Raw genomic sequence first — 12801 nt, forward strand, 5'->3', positions numbered from 1 at the left:
AGCAAAATCAAACAAGCAATATAAGTTAACGTGGACACTGTATTCTATATAATATTATTTTCTATGTGCTTCAATTCAGTGCTGCTTAGCTTGTATTCATACTTTGCAGTCATTTGGTCTCAGCATAATTCCCATGGGAACTCACACAAGACTAAACTAAGCCATCACAGAGGAAGCAATGCAGAATCTGTTCTTGTGTACTATTGTGAATGCTCTGTACTTTGCTGATGGATCAAAGTAAGTATGTGCCAAGAAGGAAAAGTGATGTTTTCTTTCCAGATTTCCCTTTGAGGCCTCTAATGTGCAAGGATGTCTGCCATGTCAGCTCCCAGAGGATGATTCCTGTACATTATTACCTAGCTAGACATAACGAGTTTTAGCCACTCTAGCTACCCCTTGATTCATCACTGTAAGGAAAAAATCACTGTCCTCTTCTTAGCAAATTGAAAGGGTGAAATCTAGTTTGGGAGACAACAGGTCAGAACAGGAAAACAGAACCAAAGGAGCTTAACAATATAAGTCAACAGAGAAAAAAGAAATAAAAGAACATAATAGAGAACAGGTGGATCCAAATCAAGGAAAACTCCTTAGAGGACTAAAACAGAGAAGTCAGAACGATGATTTAGCAAAAACAGTAGTCAGAATAAGACTAAGCAGAGAAGAAACTTGGGACTACAGCAGTACCAGTACCTGGAGATCAAAATGGTTGGTTAATCAAATCTGTTCCATGCTACAAGTTGCAGCTGTAGTTTATGACAAAGAACAAGAGTGAAAGAGGAGTGAGAGGGGCAGCAGCCATGACAATAGGCACCACCTTCAGGATCACAGGAATGCAGGAGAAAGTGCATCATTTATAGGTAATCCCAGTATGCAATGTGATTTCCAGGATCCTTGAGAATTGCATTGCCTACAGGATCAATGGGAGAGGCCCTTGTATTGAAAAGTATTTTTTTTTTATTTGTATGCAGCTGTATTCTCTTAGGATTAGTTTGAATTCAATTAGGTGTCTCATACAGAATAGTAGGGATAAAAAGTGTTGATACCTTTTAGAATTTGAGAGCAGCCAGGCTTCAAGGGGCCTGATTGGTGTTTCTTGTTGCCCTGTGTTGCTGTTACCAAAAAGAAGGGATCAAATTCTTGACACTCCTTCAGTGAATCCTATATGTGACAATTCACTGATGGTGAAGTAGTAGTATGGGTGTACCCTTTTTTTAAAATATAAGTTTAATGGTCCATTAAATATATTTGACCATTTTATTCACCATTTTTCCATTAAATTCTTTTACTCAGTTTGTTCATCCCTGTTAAAAATGCTGGAATATCATAATTAAATATCTCATTATTATGATGATGGTAATGACTGTCCTATCTTAGAGCATGTATAGTTTCAAAACTATCACAGATAAAACATTAATAACAATTCTAGTAAGTACGTCTTCTGTTTTATAAAATGTTAAAAGGTTAACAGACAGACTGTACTTCTTAATAATCAAAAAATGGGGTGAATGTATATTTCTAAATTACGCTTTTAAAGACATTCCTTTAACCCTAGCAGATACTGTCAGGGGGCCAAAGTATCAGGTTCTTTTACTGCCTCTCTAAAGGGGTGGTTCTTTTTAACTTAACTTTTAGTAGGTTATAGAATTGCCTATCCTTAGTAACTTCATTTTTTATAATTTTTCATTATTTGCTTTTGTGCCTCTTTTCAGCTCAAAGTTTATTGCATCTTAGTCACAATAAAGTTCAAGATCATTATCATCATTACCTTATATAAAGCCTGCAAATTACATAGCAATTTATATTAATTAATAAAGAATAAAGGGATCTTACAATACCTTAACAAACCTTACAGAGTAGGAATATGAGTAGGAATAGAGGTCTCTACTAGCAAGAGCTTACAAAAATGTACTGTTAAAAACATGATCAAAGCTTACAAAAAGGTACTATTTTTAATACATTTAAAAAAACTAGAATTATTTGTTTGTCCACTCTATCTGAGGTGGTTTACTAGAAATTCTGAACTTTCTGGATGTTGGATTTCCAGATAGGAGATCCCATACCTGTATCCAGTTGTTGGTGGTAACCGAAAAATTATTGCTCCATGGCTCTAATGCCCCATGGAGAGATTAGTCATCCCTTATAAATCTCTGCTCCATAAAGGGAATCGCATACACATTGCTTCAGAAAAAACAAAGCAACGTGTAGGCCTTTCCACCGCGGATTCTTTTTGTTGCCGATGGAATGGCATTTTGGAGAGATTAGTTCTGCCCGCAGTAGCAGAAATTTATTGTGGGTGACTAATTTCTCCATAGGGCATTAGCCTAAGGCTGCAGCTTTATTGGTATTGTTCTATGTATTACTTATTTTTCTATCCAGGCCCTCTTCTTTCCATAGTCCAGCCTGTCTTTAAAATGACTGCCTGGTAAAAATACACCCTAGCAACCTGAAATAATAAACTAGTCAGATGATAAGGGCAGTGGCACATGGGGAAATTAGTTACCCGTGATAAATCTTCGTTACCTTGGGCGACTAATGTCCCTGCTACATGTCGCTCCAGTTTCCTGTAGTCGCCCAAATTTGCCTCGCATTAAAATTTTGGGCGACTTCAGGAAACCGCAGCAACGTGTATGCCACCCCACTGGCAATTTACATTCTTGCCAGTGGGATGGTATTTAAAGGAGATTAGTCGCCCGCAATAGCGAAGAAATATCGTGGGCGACTAATCTCCACGTCTGCCACTGCCCTAAAGAAAAACGAATATCATTTAAAAAGCACAACATATAAACCAGCTTTTGGTAGTCAATTGTATCTTGTCTATAAATCTCCAAGTATCTTCCACAGCAACTTTACAATCAGGTTCTGGCTGCATACAATATAATCTCTCCATCATAATATCATTTCTCATTCATTGCCAGAGGGTTACTATGTTACTATGTATTATATTCTGTTATAAACAGAGTTAGGTATACTAAAATTGACTAGGAGAAACTCTCATAACAAAGGTTTGGGCCATCCAAATGAATCTGATGCCAAAAATCTTATATTTTCTTTATAATCATATCAATATTAATGTACTTTGTAGTGATTTTTATTTTGCATTGTATAAAACTGCTGTTGAATTTAATGCAGTTGCAGGGTGCAAAAAAGAAAATAGTAACCATCTTCATTCCTAAGGAGATATTTCTACTGATGCCACAGAAAGAAATAGGGTATTTAACCCCTCATGCTACATCACTAAGCAACATTTGACTTGTGCTTTCAGGCCAGTCTACGAAGTGATATGCTATTGCCTACGGGGATTTTTCCGCTATTTTATTACAACCATTCAATAATGTTAATTGTAACAAGGATTAGTAATCACAGTTTCCCCACCATGTGGATCTCCTGGATAATAAGTAATTAAAATGTCTAGTATGTAAAGAGACTAAATACCACCACAAGTTACAGAGGGTGGGATGGAGGCGATGGGAGTACATTGACAGCCCAATTCCCACTTCAGCTTGCCTGGTGTGATAGATGGCAACAATTTGTGGAGGTTGCAAAATACCCTAGATCCCTGCCTTAAAGTTAGTAAGCAGCTTAGAGGTCTTTTGTTCTTTTGTTAGCGCCCTGTCTCCCAAATCCCAGGCAACTAGCGTAGGTAATACAGATATTGGACAACCTCTAATTTTATGCATGCTATTTTTGTGCCCTTCCTAAGTGCACACAAATCCTTACTTTTATTGGGGGTTATTTTTCTAAAGCAAAGAGATTAGAATAAGTATACACCCTGGCAATAAATGGGCCCAGGTCCAAGATTAAAGGGATTCTATCATGATTTTTATGGTGTACTTTTTATTTCTATAATAAATAATTCACTCTACCATTTAAAACTGTATTTTTGAACCAACAAATGTATTGTTGTTGTAATATTGTGTGTAGGCAGACATCTCATTGCATTGTGCTTGAGTCAGAGCTTTCAGAAGGAGCCAACGATACGCATTAGAACTGCTTTCAGGCACACTATTGTCTCTCCTACTCCCATGTAACTGAAGCAGTCCCAAGTCGGACTTGGATTTTTCAATATTTAGTGCTGTTATCATATCTGCCTTTAGCATTACAGGTGCCTGGTAGCTGCTATCTTGCTCCCTTCCCATTGTTCTGCTGATCGGCTGCTGGAAGGGAGCAAGATATGGCTCCAACTTGCAGCACAGCAGTAAAGTTTATCAGAACACAAGTCACTTGACTGTGGAACCCTGGGAAATGAAGAATATGGCTAGCCCCATGTGGAATTTAAAAATTAAATAAAAAAAATCTGTTTGTGTTTTTGAAAATGCAGGATTCTGCTGGAGAAGCTCTATTAACTGATGTGTTTTGAGAGTATTCCTTTAAAGAATATACAGTATTGAGTTCAGTAGCTGAGAAGTATTGTTTTTCAGTATTTGAATATGGTTACTGGCATTTCTGGTCCATGGAGCTTTGGCACTTTTTACATCCAAACCTCTGTAAGGTGGTTGTGGGTGTATTCAGCACATATAAGAGACCAGGGGAGCATTTTTAAGTACACTAAGACATGTGGCACTGTTTCTGAAAGAAAATTATCTATGAGATGAATTAACAGTATCTTAATGAAATTATGTCAGCTTTGGTATATTCATCCTTCGCTTGAAAATTGAGATAAGCTAACATCTACAGTATCTAAGAGGCCTATCCAGGGCACTGGCTGACAATACTACAGGGTTTAGAAAATCTGTGTTTACTTTGCCTATGATTTCATGTAGAAAGTGAAAATGTTTATCAGTCAGCCCTACAGAAGCACAAATGCACTCCAGCTTCTTCTTTCAATTCAGTATCTTGGGAGGGTTGAGACTGTGCTTACATTTTGTGAAGGAATGTATAAAGGCAACATACTTTGGGATTATAGATATAAAGGTCAGACATAGCAGGTTAGTTTTTATAGTGATTCCCAGTTGTTTATAAGAAAGGAGATCATCATGTACTTAATAAGCAAATAGTTTGGAAGAGTATTTCAGCACAGTAGTGCCAAATGGACTTATTAGGGACCAGCAATGATTTCATTATTTGTACAAGCAGGTTCAGGCACGTCAAAGGTAATTCATATAAACTTAGGTATGAATAACATTTAAAGGGGAACTACAGCATTTGAACAAAAATGTGTTAAAGAGCCACACACAACGCAGGAACCCTTAATATAAACCTTAATATCACAGTTATCTTTTTCTTCAAAAAGTATGAAAAAGTATAAAAAAAAAAAATTGAATGGCTCACCATGTCCCACCTTGCTACACAGTTCAATCTTTTCTCAGCTTTTTCAAATAAAATAAATGCTGTTACTGATTTGTAATTTTAGATATTTTTGGGGGGGGTTCTAGTATATTTATATGTTGTATTAGAAAGATGTATTAGCTACAGAAAAAATATAGAGCTATGCAAAAACAAATTACATGAATTTGTGTGCTTTTTTTCTTGTATTTAATAGTTGCCAAGGGCAGAAATAGAGGCTCCTAGCATTTCCTTTGTGCTGAGTTTCTGTATATTACCTTATATTTCACTTTAAACTGTTTCTTTATTTCTCCTCTGCACATAATCCCAGAATCCCCCATAAGATTTGCTGGAAGAGGGATGCTGGGAGATGTAGTTCCAGGAAGAATAATGCTTTCTTTAAAACACGTAAATACAAAGACTGGAATAATGTATTCACTTGCCAAGAACCGTAATGCCTACCTAAAATGACAAGAGGTCAGAGGTTTTTGTGCTCTGTCTGGCCCTACTTTTAAATTCTACATAAAATGAGAAAACAAATTGCACCTATTAACAAAGTGATTTGTGAAGTGTCCCTTGAGTAAAAAACCTCCATGACATAATGACTACTATTAATGGCTGCTATTAGTATGCTAAGCGTGCATGTGTCACTGCCAAACTGAATTGGTAGTAGGCTTACATACATATTGCACTTATTCTTTCATCTTAATATTCCTTACACTTCTAGTTATGGCATGTACATTGCATCCTCCTCCAGTAATTCCCAGTATTAATTATCTTCATATAAACAATTTACCACAGGGTCCTGGCTGGCATTAATCATCTATCCTCCCCTTTTCATTAATCAGCAGAGGACAGTGAGCCTACAATTACTTTGTTTTTCTTAAGCAAAGCACATCATTTTGTGTTAATAATAACAAATGTAAACTCCCACAAGCTTTCAGCCATGATTTGGAATTCCCTAGCATCTGAAAATGTCTACAAGGTCATTGTACTGTCATGGGACAAAGAGTGTAAACTGTTGTCTCAGTCCATATTTCAACCCTGTATTGCCACAGTGACATTTATTTCACATTAACAACTAAAATGCAAGTTTTCCAGTACAGCTTATACTTTATGTAATAGGTTTCCTTGGTCTCTGTATGTGTTTCTTAAAGATGTTGTACACCTTTAAATTAACTTTTAGAATGATATACAGCAGTGATCCCCAACCAGTGGCTCGGGCGCAACATTTTGCTCACCAACCCCTTGGATGTTGCTCTCAGTGTCCCCAAACCAGGTAGTTATTTTTGAATTCCTGACTTGGTGGCAAGTTTTAGTTGAATAAAAGTAAGATTTACTACCAAATAAAGCCTCCTGTAAGCTGATAGTGTGCATAGAGGCTCCCTAATAGCCAATCTTAGCCCTTATTTGTCACCCCCATGAACTTTTATTATGCTTGTGTTGTTCTCTATTCTATTCTGAGACAGTTTGCAACTGGTCTTCATTTTTTATTTTTTGGTGTTTCTGAAAAAATTTGGCTTTTTGTACAGCAACTCTCTATTTTAGAATTTCGGCAGCAATCTGGTTGCTAGGGTCCAATGTACCCTAGCAACCAAGCAGTGCTTTGAAAGAGAGACAGGAATATGAATAGTAGAGTACTTAAATAGAAAGTTAAGTCATAAAAAGTAACAATAACAATACAATTGTAGCCCCACAAAACATTAGTTTATGTCTACTAAGTCATTTAACCATAAAATAAACCCAAAAGAATTGTTTTGCCACCAATAAGGATTAATTATATCTTAGTCAGGTACAAGGTAGTATTTTAGGAAATTATTTATAATAAGGTGAATTATTTGATTAAAATGGAGTCTATGGCAGACGGCCTTTCAGTAATTTGGAACGTTCGGGTACAAGTTTCTGGATAACAGATCTCATACATATATGTTATTGACATATAATAGTATTTTTAAGTGCACAACAAATGTCTTAGCTGTTGGGAGAGTTTATACTGTATGTTATATGTTTCAGGACTACAGAAATAACCACGGGCAACTCCTGCACATAGTGTTCTGCCTAAATTCAAACTACTCTACCACGAAGTGGCCCAAGATCATCCTCTTTTGGGCTACCCAGCAGTTAGTAAAGCCAAACTATAGTATAGTCCCTCATTGGATGCTACCTCCTATATTCTCAGTGTTGTGTACCTAACACCCTCACATCATTCCATGCAGCCATCTTTAGCTACAAAACTGCAACAAGGCAGTGGCTACATTGTATCTGTAATACATAAACTGTAAAAATATTATTCTGGTAATCATAAGGGACTAAGGTTCAGTAAGAAAAATAATAAGGGACTCTTGTAGGCCACCCAATTTATTATTTAAGGTCATACTGATCAATAGTCTGAAGAAAGCGGCTCGCAAAGCACCATGGTCAGCCAGAGAATGGATAAAACTCGAACTTTATTTACATTCTTAAAAACCCAGAACGCCTGACGTGTTTCGTGCGTGCCCGCACTTAATCATAGGCCCATGATTAAGTGCGGGCACGTACGAAACGCGTCAGGCGTTCTGAGTTTTTAAGAATGTAAATAAAGTTTGAGTTTTATAACCGATGCTTTATTCATTAATCACAGACAGTCTTGTGGAACACAGAACAATAACTGAAATGTGTCACAGACAGCTTCAAGTGAGACTTTTAGATCTCTGGCACATGGGGAGATTAGTCGCCCACGACAAATCTCCCTTGTCATGGGCGACTAATCTCCCCGAACTACCATCCCACTGTCGAAAATGTAAGTCGCCGGTGGGATGGCCCACGCTGCGCAGGCGATTTCGGCAAATCGCTGCAGTTGCCTCGCGAGGCATTTTCTGCGATTTGTGTGTGCCATCCCACGAGCAACTTACATTTTCGCCGGTGGGATGGTAGTTCGGGGAGATTAGTCGCCCGTGACAGGGGAGATCTGCCGCAGGTGACTAATCTCCCCATGTGCCAGAGTCCTTATAGATGATAGCAAACCTTAACTCAAAAGTACACAACACCCCTTGTACAACTTTCTGTGTACTCTGTGGTTATAGCTGTGCAAATAGCAAAGTGCATGCAGGGGCTTAGCTAGTCAGCACTATCATGTCAGGCCCTTGTGATTTTATAAGATTGCATATTAGCCCTATATTTTATTCTTCGCATATATAGCATATTTGTATACTTTAATCACCTACCTCACCTGCCTTGGGTTGTCTTTATAGGGGACACTGAGGGATTTTATGTGTCCCTTTATACAGAACTTACCCATCATAAGTAAGCATCTCAACAAGTTTCAGTCATCACTAGCCAGAACCAAGGCAAGTTCTTTCTTTTGTATTGACTTACATACTTTATTAGTAGTCCTATTAAAAAGGTGTTCTTAAAGGAGAAGGAAAGGCTAATAAAGAGTTAATCTCAAGCTGCAGGCATACCTTCAGTTCTCTCAATAGTGCCCTTAAGTCTCCCCATATTTCTCCCGTTCAGATGATCAGAAGCCTCATAGGAAAAAAAAAAAAACGCTGAGCACTGTAAAGAAAATTCCCATAATGCCTCGCTCCTGCACCAAGACCAAGACCCCAGTACATGCCCAGTTTGTAAGACTATGAGGAAGCTTCCTGTTGATTGGCTCAGATCACACATTCCTAAGGGGGGGAGGGAGTTCTTAGCATTCTTGAGGGAGGGGGGAGCAGGAGAGGGGAGAGAGGAGAGAGCTGGGCAGATTCTGGCAAAGGGATTACAGAGACACAGAAGGAGACAAGAAATCCTATTTCTTTTGATAGAGAACTCAGTGCAGTGTTCCTGTAAGTGCTTATGGCTGTATTTACATAGACCTTTCTGATAAAGCTTACTTAGTTTTTACCTTTCCTTTTAGATAGCAAGGAGGCTACCAGCAGACCATCCAGTGCCCTCCAGTGTTGGAGAAATGGTTGGTAGTTCAGCAACATCTATATGGCCGCCAGTTGCCCTTGCTTACCCTAGACAGCATGACTAAGCTGTTTATAACAGTTATAACATAGGAAGTAACATAAACTATTGGTTTAAACAAAGGTAAACATTTTAATGTATTTTAAAATTTAGACAAAGCATCAAAAGAGTAATGAAACAAATGTGTTTTTCTTGTACAAAACAACACATATTTCCCACTGTGATTGTATTTACATTATTTCTTAGTACGTCCCCAGTACTGCAAGCTCCTTCTATTCAATGTACTTATATGAGCATTAATGGAAAGTAGAAAAGAGACATTTAGTATTTGTTCTTTAAAATCTTAGCTAGCACTGGCTATTGGATCAGTAAACTGTCATGGGATCATCCCATTCTGGGAGGCAGTCTGACAATGGGTGCGAAAAGTGACATTTATAGGTATCAGATAAGATCCTATGATTTGCATTATGGGAGACGAAATACACTTAAACAACTCAGCTCAGCGCTTAATAAATAAAATGTTTATGGCAGCTAAAAGGGCAATAGCAAAAGCCTGGAAGGCCACAGTACCTCCCACAGGGATGGAATTTTTAGATTGAGTACGATATATACGAAGAATGGAATACCTCACTGCCCTTAAACATGACACAATGGCACATTTTGATAAAATATGGGCAAACTGGGATTACATGGAATACACATGTGGTAATAGGGTTATAAACATTGAGATGGACAAAGCCTGGGGCTTGGGAGGAGTGAGGACAATACATGTAGGTAGGGAGCCTGTATACTCTCTTTTCTCTTTTCACTTACAATAGGCATTGGATAAACTTACCCATGGGGTGGCCTATACAAAGATACCATAGAGTGATCTATTTAAAGGAACAGTAACACCAAAAAATGAAAGTGTATAAAAGTAATTACAATATAATGTGCTGTTGCCCTGCATTGGTAAAAGTTGTGTCTTTGCCTCAGAAAGACTACTATAGTTTATATAAATAAGCTGCTGTTTAGCCATGGGAGCAGCCATTCAAGGAGAAAAGGCACAGGTTACATAGCAGATAACTAGTAGATAAGCCCCATATAATGGGGGTTTGTCTGTTATCTGCTAAGTAACCTGTGCCTTTTCTCCTTTGAATGGCTGCCCCCATGGCTACATAGCAGCTTACTTATATAAACTATAGTAGTCTATCTGAGGCAAACACACCAGTTGTAGTAATGCAGGGCAACAGTACATTATATTGTAATTACTTTTATACACTTTCATTTTTTGGTGTTACTGTTCCTTTAAGCTTAGTTTTTGTTCTTAGTTTTCTTCTGTTTACATACCCTCTCCCCTTTTTTATTTACTATCCCTACAACTAGCAGTCTGCAGAGAATATGGGCACATCTGGACTGGTAACGCCAAAACTACGACTATCGCTGTAACCCCAATTCTCTCAAATGCCCCCCAATTCTCTCTTGTACTGATCTAAAGGTGTTACCTCATGACAAGTTTTCTTTTTTATGTAAGTTGATACATAACTAGTCTTGGGAATTGCAGTTTTATTTATATTATGTTTGTGATTGTACAAAAAAATTCAAATTCCAATAAAAAGATATTTAAAAAAAAAAGAAATTACAAATTGGCAATTATATGTTAATACATTTCGGATATTCTCATTTTCCCCTTTGCACATTACTTTTTTACATTCCTATCACTCTGGTGCTTAAGATTAGGTAAGGTTGTTAAAGAAATTGTAGATAAATGGCCGTAAGTACCCAGTTGGCACTCCATACAAGCATTAATTTGTAACCACCTGAATTACAGGATCCAGATACCCCGGGGTCTCTCAATCAGCATAATGACATAAGCCACGCCCACATGTCTGAGAGGCTCTAGTTCCAGAGAAAAGGCTTGTGTTCCTGCCGGGCACAGTGGCGCGTGCCTGTAATCCTGCTGTTTGGGAGGCTAAGGCTGAAGGATTGCTTGAGTCTGGGAGTTCTAGTCTGCCCTGAGCCATGTCGATCGGGTGTCCGCACTAAGTTCAGTATCAATATGGTGTTCCTGGGGGAGCTTGGGATCACCAGGTTGTCTAAAGAGGGGTGAACCGATCCAGGTCGGTAACGGAGCAGGTCAAAGCCCCCATGCTGATCAGTAGTGGGATAGCGCCTGTGAATGGTCAGTGCAGAGTAGCCTGGGTGATACAGTGAGACCCAACCTTTTCTTTGCCATTTACTTTTTACTAAACCAATTGTCAGCCTTTGTTAACAGTACCCTATTTTTTATTTGTAATGAAAAACAAATCTATATCTCCTCTCTCTCTTTAGCATTTTTATTTTACCTTATGTAGTAACATTTAGAGATGTCTATGTATCTGCCTATGATTCCTGCATTTAGAGAGAGGGAGACTGCTGAGAGGGGAATACTGAAGAGTAATATGATTATTTTGAAAAAGGTTACAGTTTCTTTAATTGATGACATTTAGAACTTTCCTTATTTCCATGAGATGAAGCTCCTATTACATTTTTATGATTGTTAAGCCTGTAACAGCGCTCACAGGCACTACTAATGGAGGTAAGAGAGTTCTGTATAGGACTGTGTCAGTGTGTGAAAAACCTCCAGCGGGGGAAACAGTACAGAAACAATGCACAGTGCTCTGAAATTTATCTTTTGACTAACAATGGTTTCTCAATCAGCATAATGACATAAGCCACGCCCACATGTCTGAGAGGCTCTAGTTCCAGAGAAAAGGCTTGTGTTCCTGCCGGGCACAGTGGCGCGTGCCTGTAATCCTGCTGTTTGGGAGGCTAAGGCTGAGGGATTGCTTGAGTCTGGGAGTTCTAGTCTGCCCTGAGCCATATCGGTCGCGTGCCCGCACTACGTTCAGTATCAATATGGTGTTTTTTCTTACTAAAAAACTAATTTATACCTCCACAGTCCTTGATTCTTACTGAAAAGTCCCTCATTTCCCTTTCATCTCCTGAACACTAAAAAAGATACAATGTTTCTCAGACTTAAATAGGCAGCTTTTGGCAGAGAGCCCAGAAATCTTAACAAGCTACACCTGCACTGTGACATATCTTACATCACTAAACACCAATTATAACATATGACATCATTAAGCACCATTTATAACAATATAATTTACAGGATATTCATGGCTCTTGTGTATTATTTACATTTCACCAACTGTCAAACCAATAATGCTTTATTTCTCTATTGCACAGTGTTGTGTAATTTAACTTTTGACTAAGCTCTTATTATATCTTTAGGATTGTTACCCTTTAGGGCTCTGCTACATGGGGAGATAAGTCGCCCGCGACAAATCTCCCTTGTTGCGAGCGACTAATCTCCCCGATATGACATCCCACCGGCGAAAATGTAAATCACTGGTGGGATGGCATATGAAGCAGTGCGGTCCCCCAAGTTGCCTCTCGAGGCAACTTCCGCGATTTCCGCATATCGTGCTGCCGCGTATGCTGTTACAGGCTTAAGGGCTCTGGTACACGAGGAGACAAATCTCCCTTGTTGCGGGTGACTAATCTCCCCGATATGACATCCCACCGGCGAAAATGTAAATCGAGCCCTTAAGCCTGTAACAGCGCTCACAGGCACTGCTGATG

This window comes from Xenopus tropicalis, chromosome 7 (assembly GCF_000004195.4).
Source record: "Xenopus tropicalis strain Nigerian chromosome 7, UCB_Xtro_10.0, whole genome shotgun sequence".
NCBI classification, from domain to species: Eukaryota; Metazoa; Chordata; class Amphibia; order Anura; family Pipidae; genus Xenopus; species Xenopus tropicalis.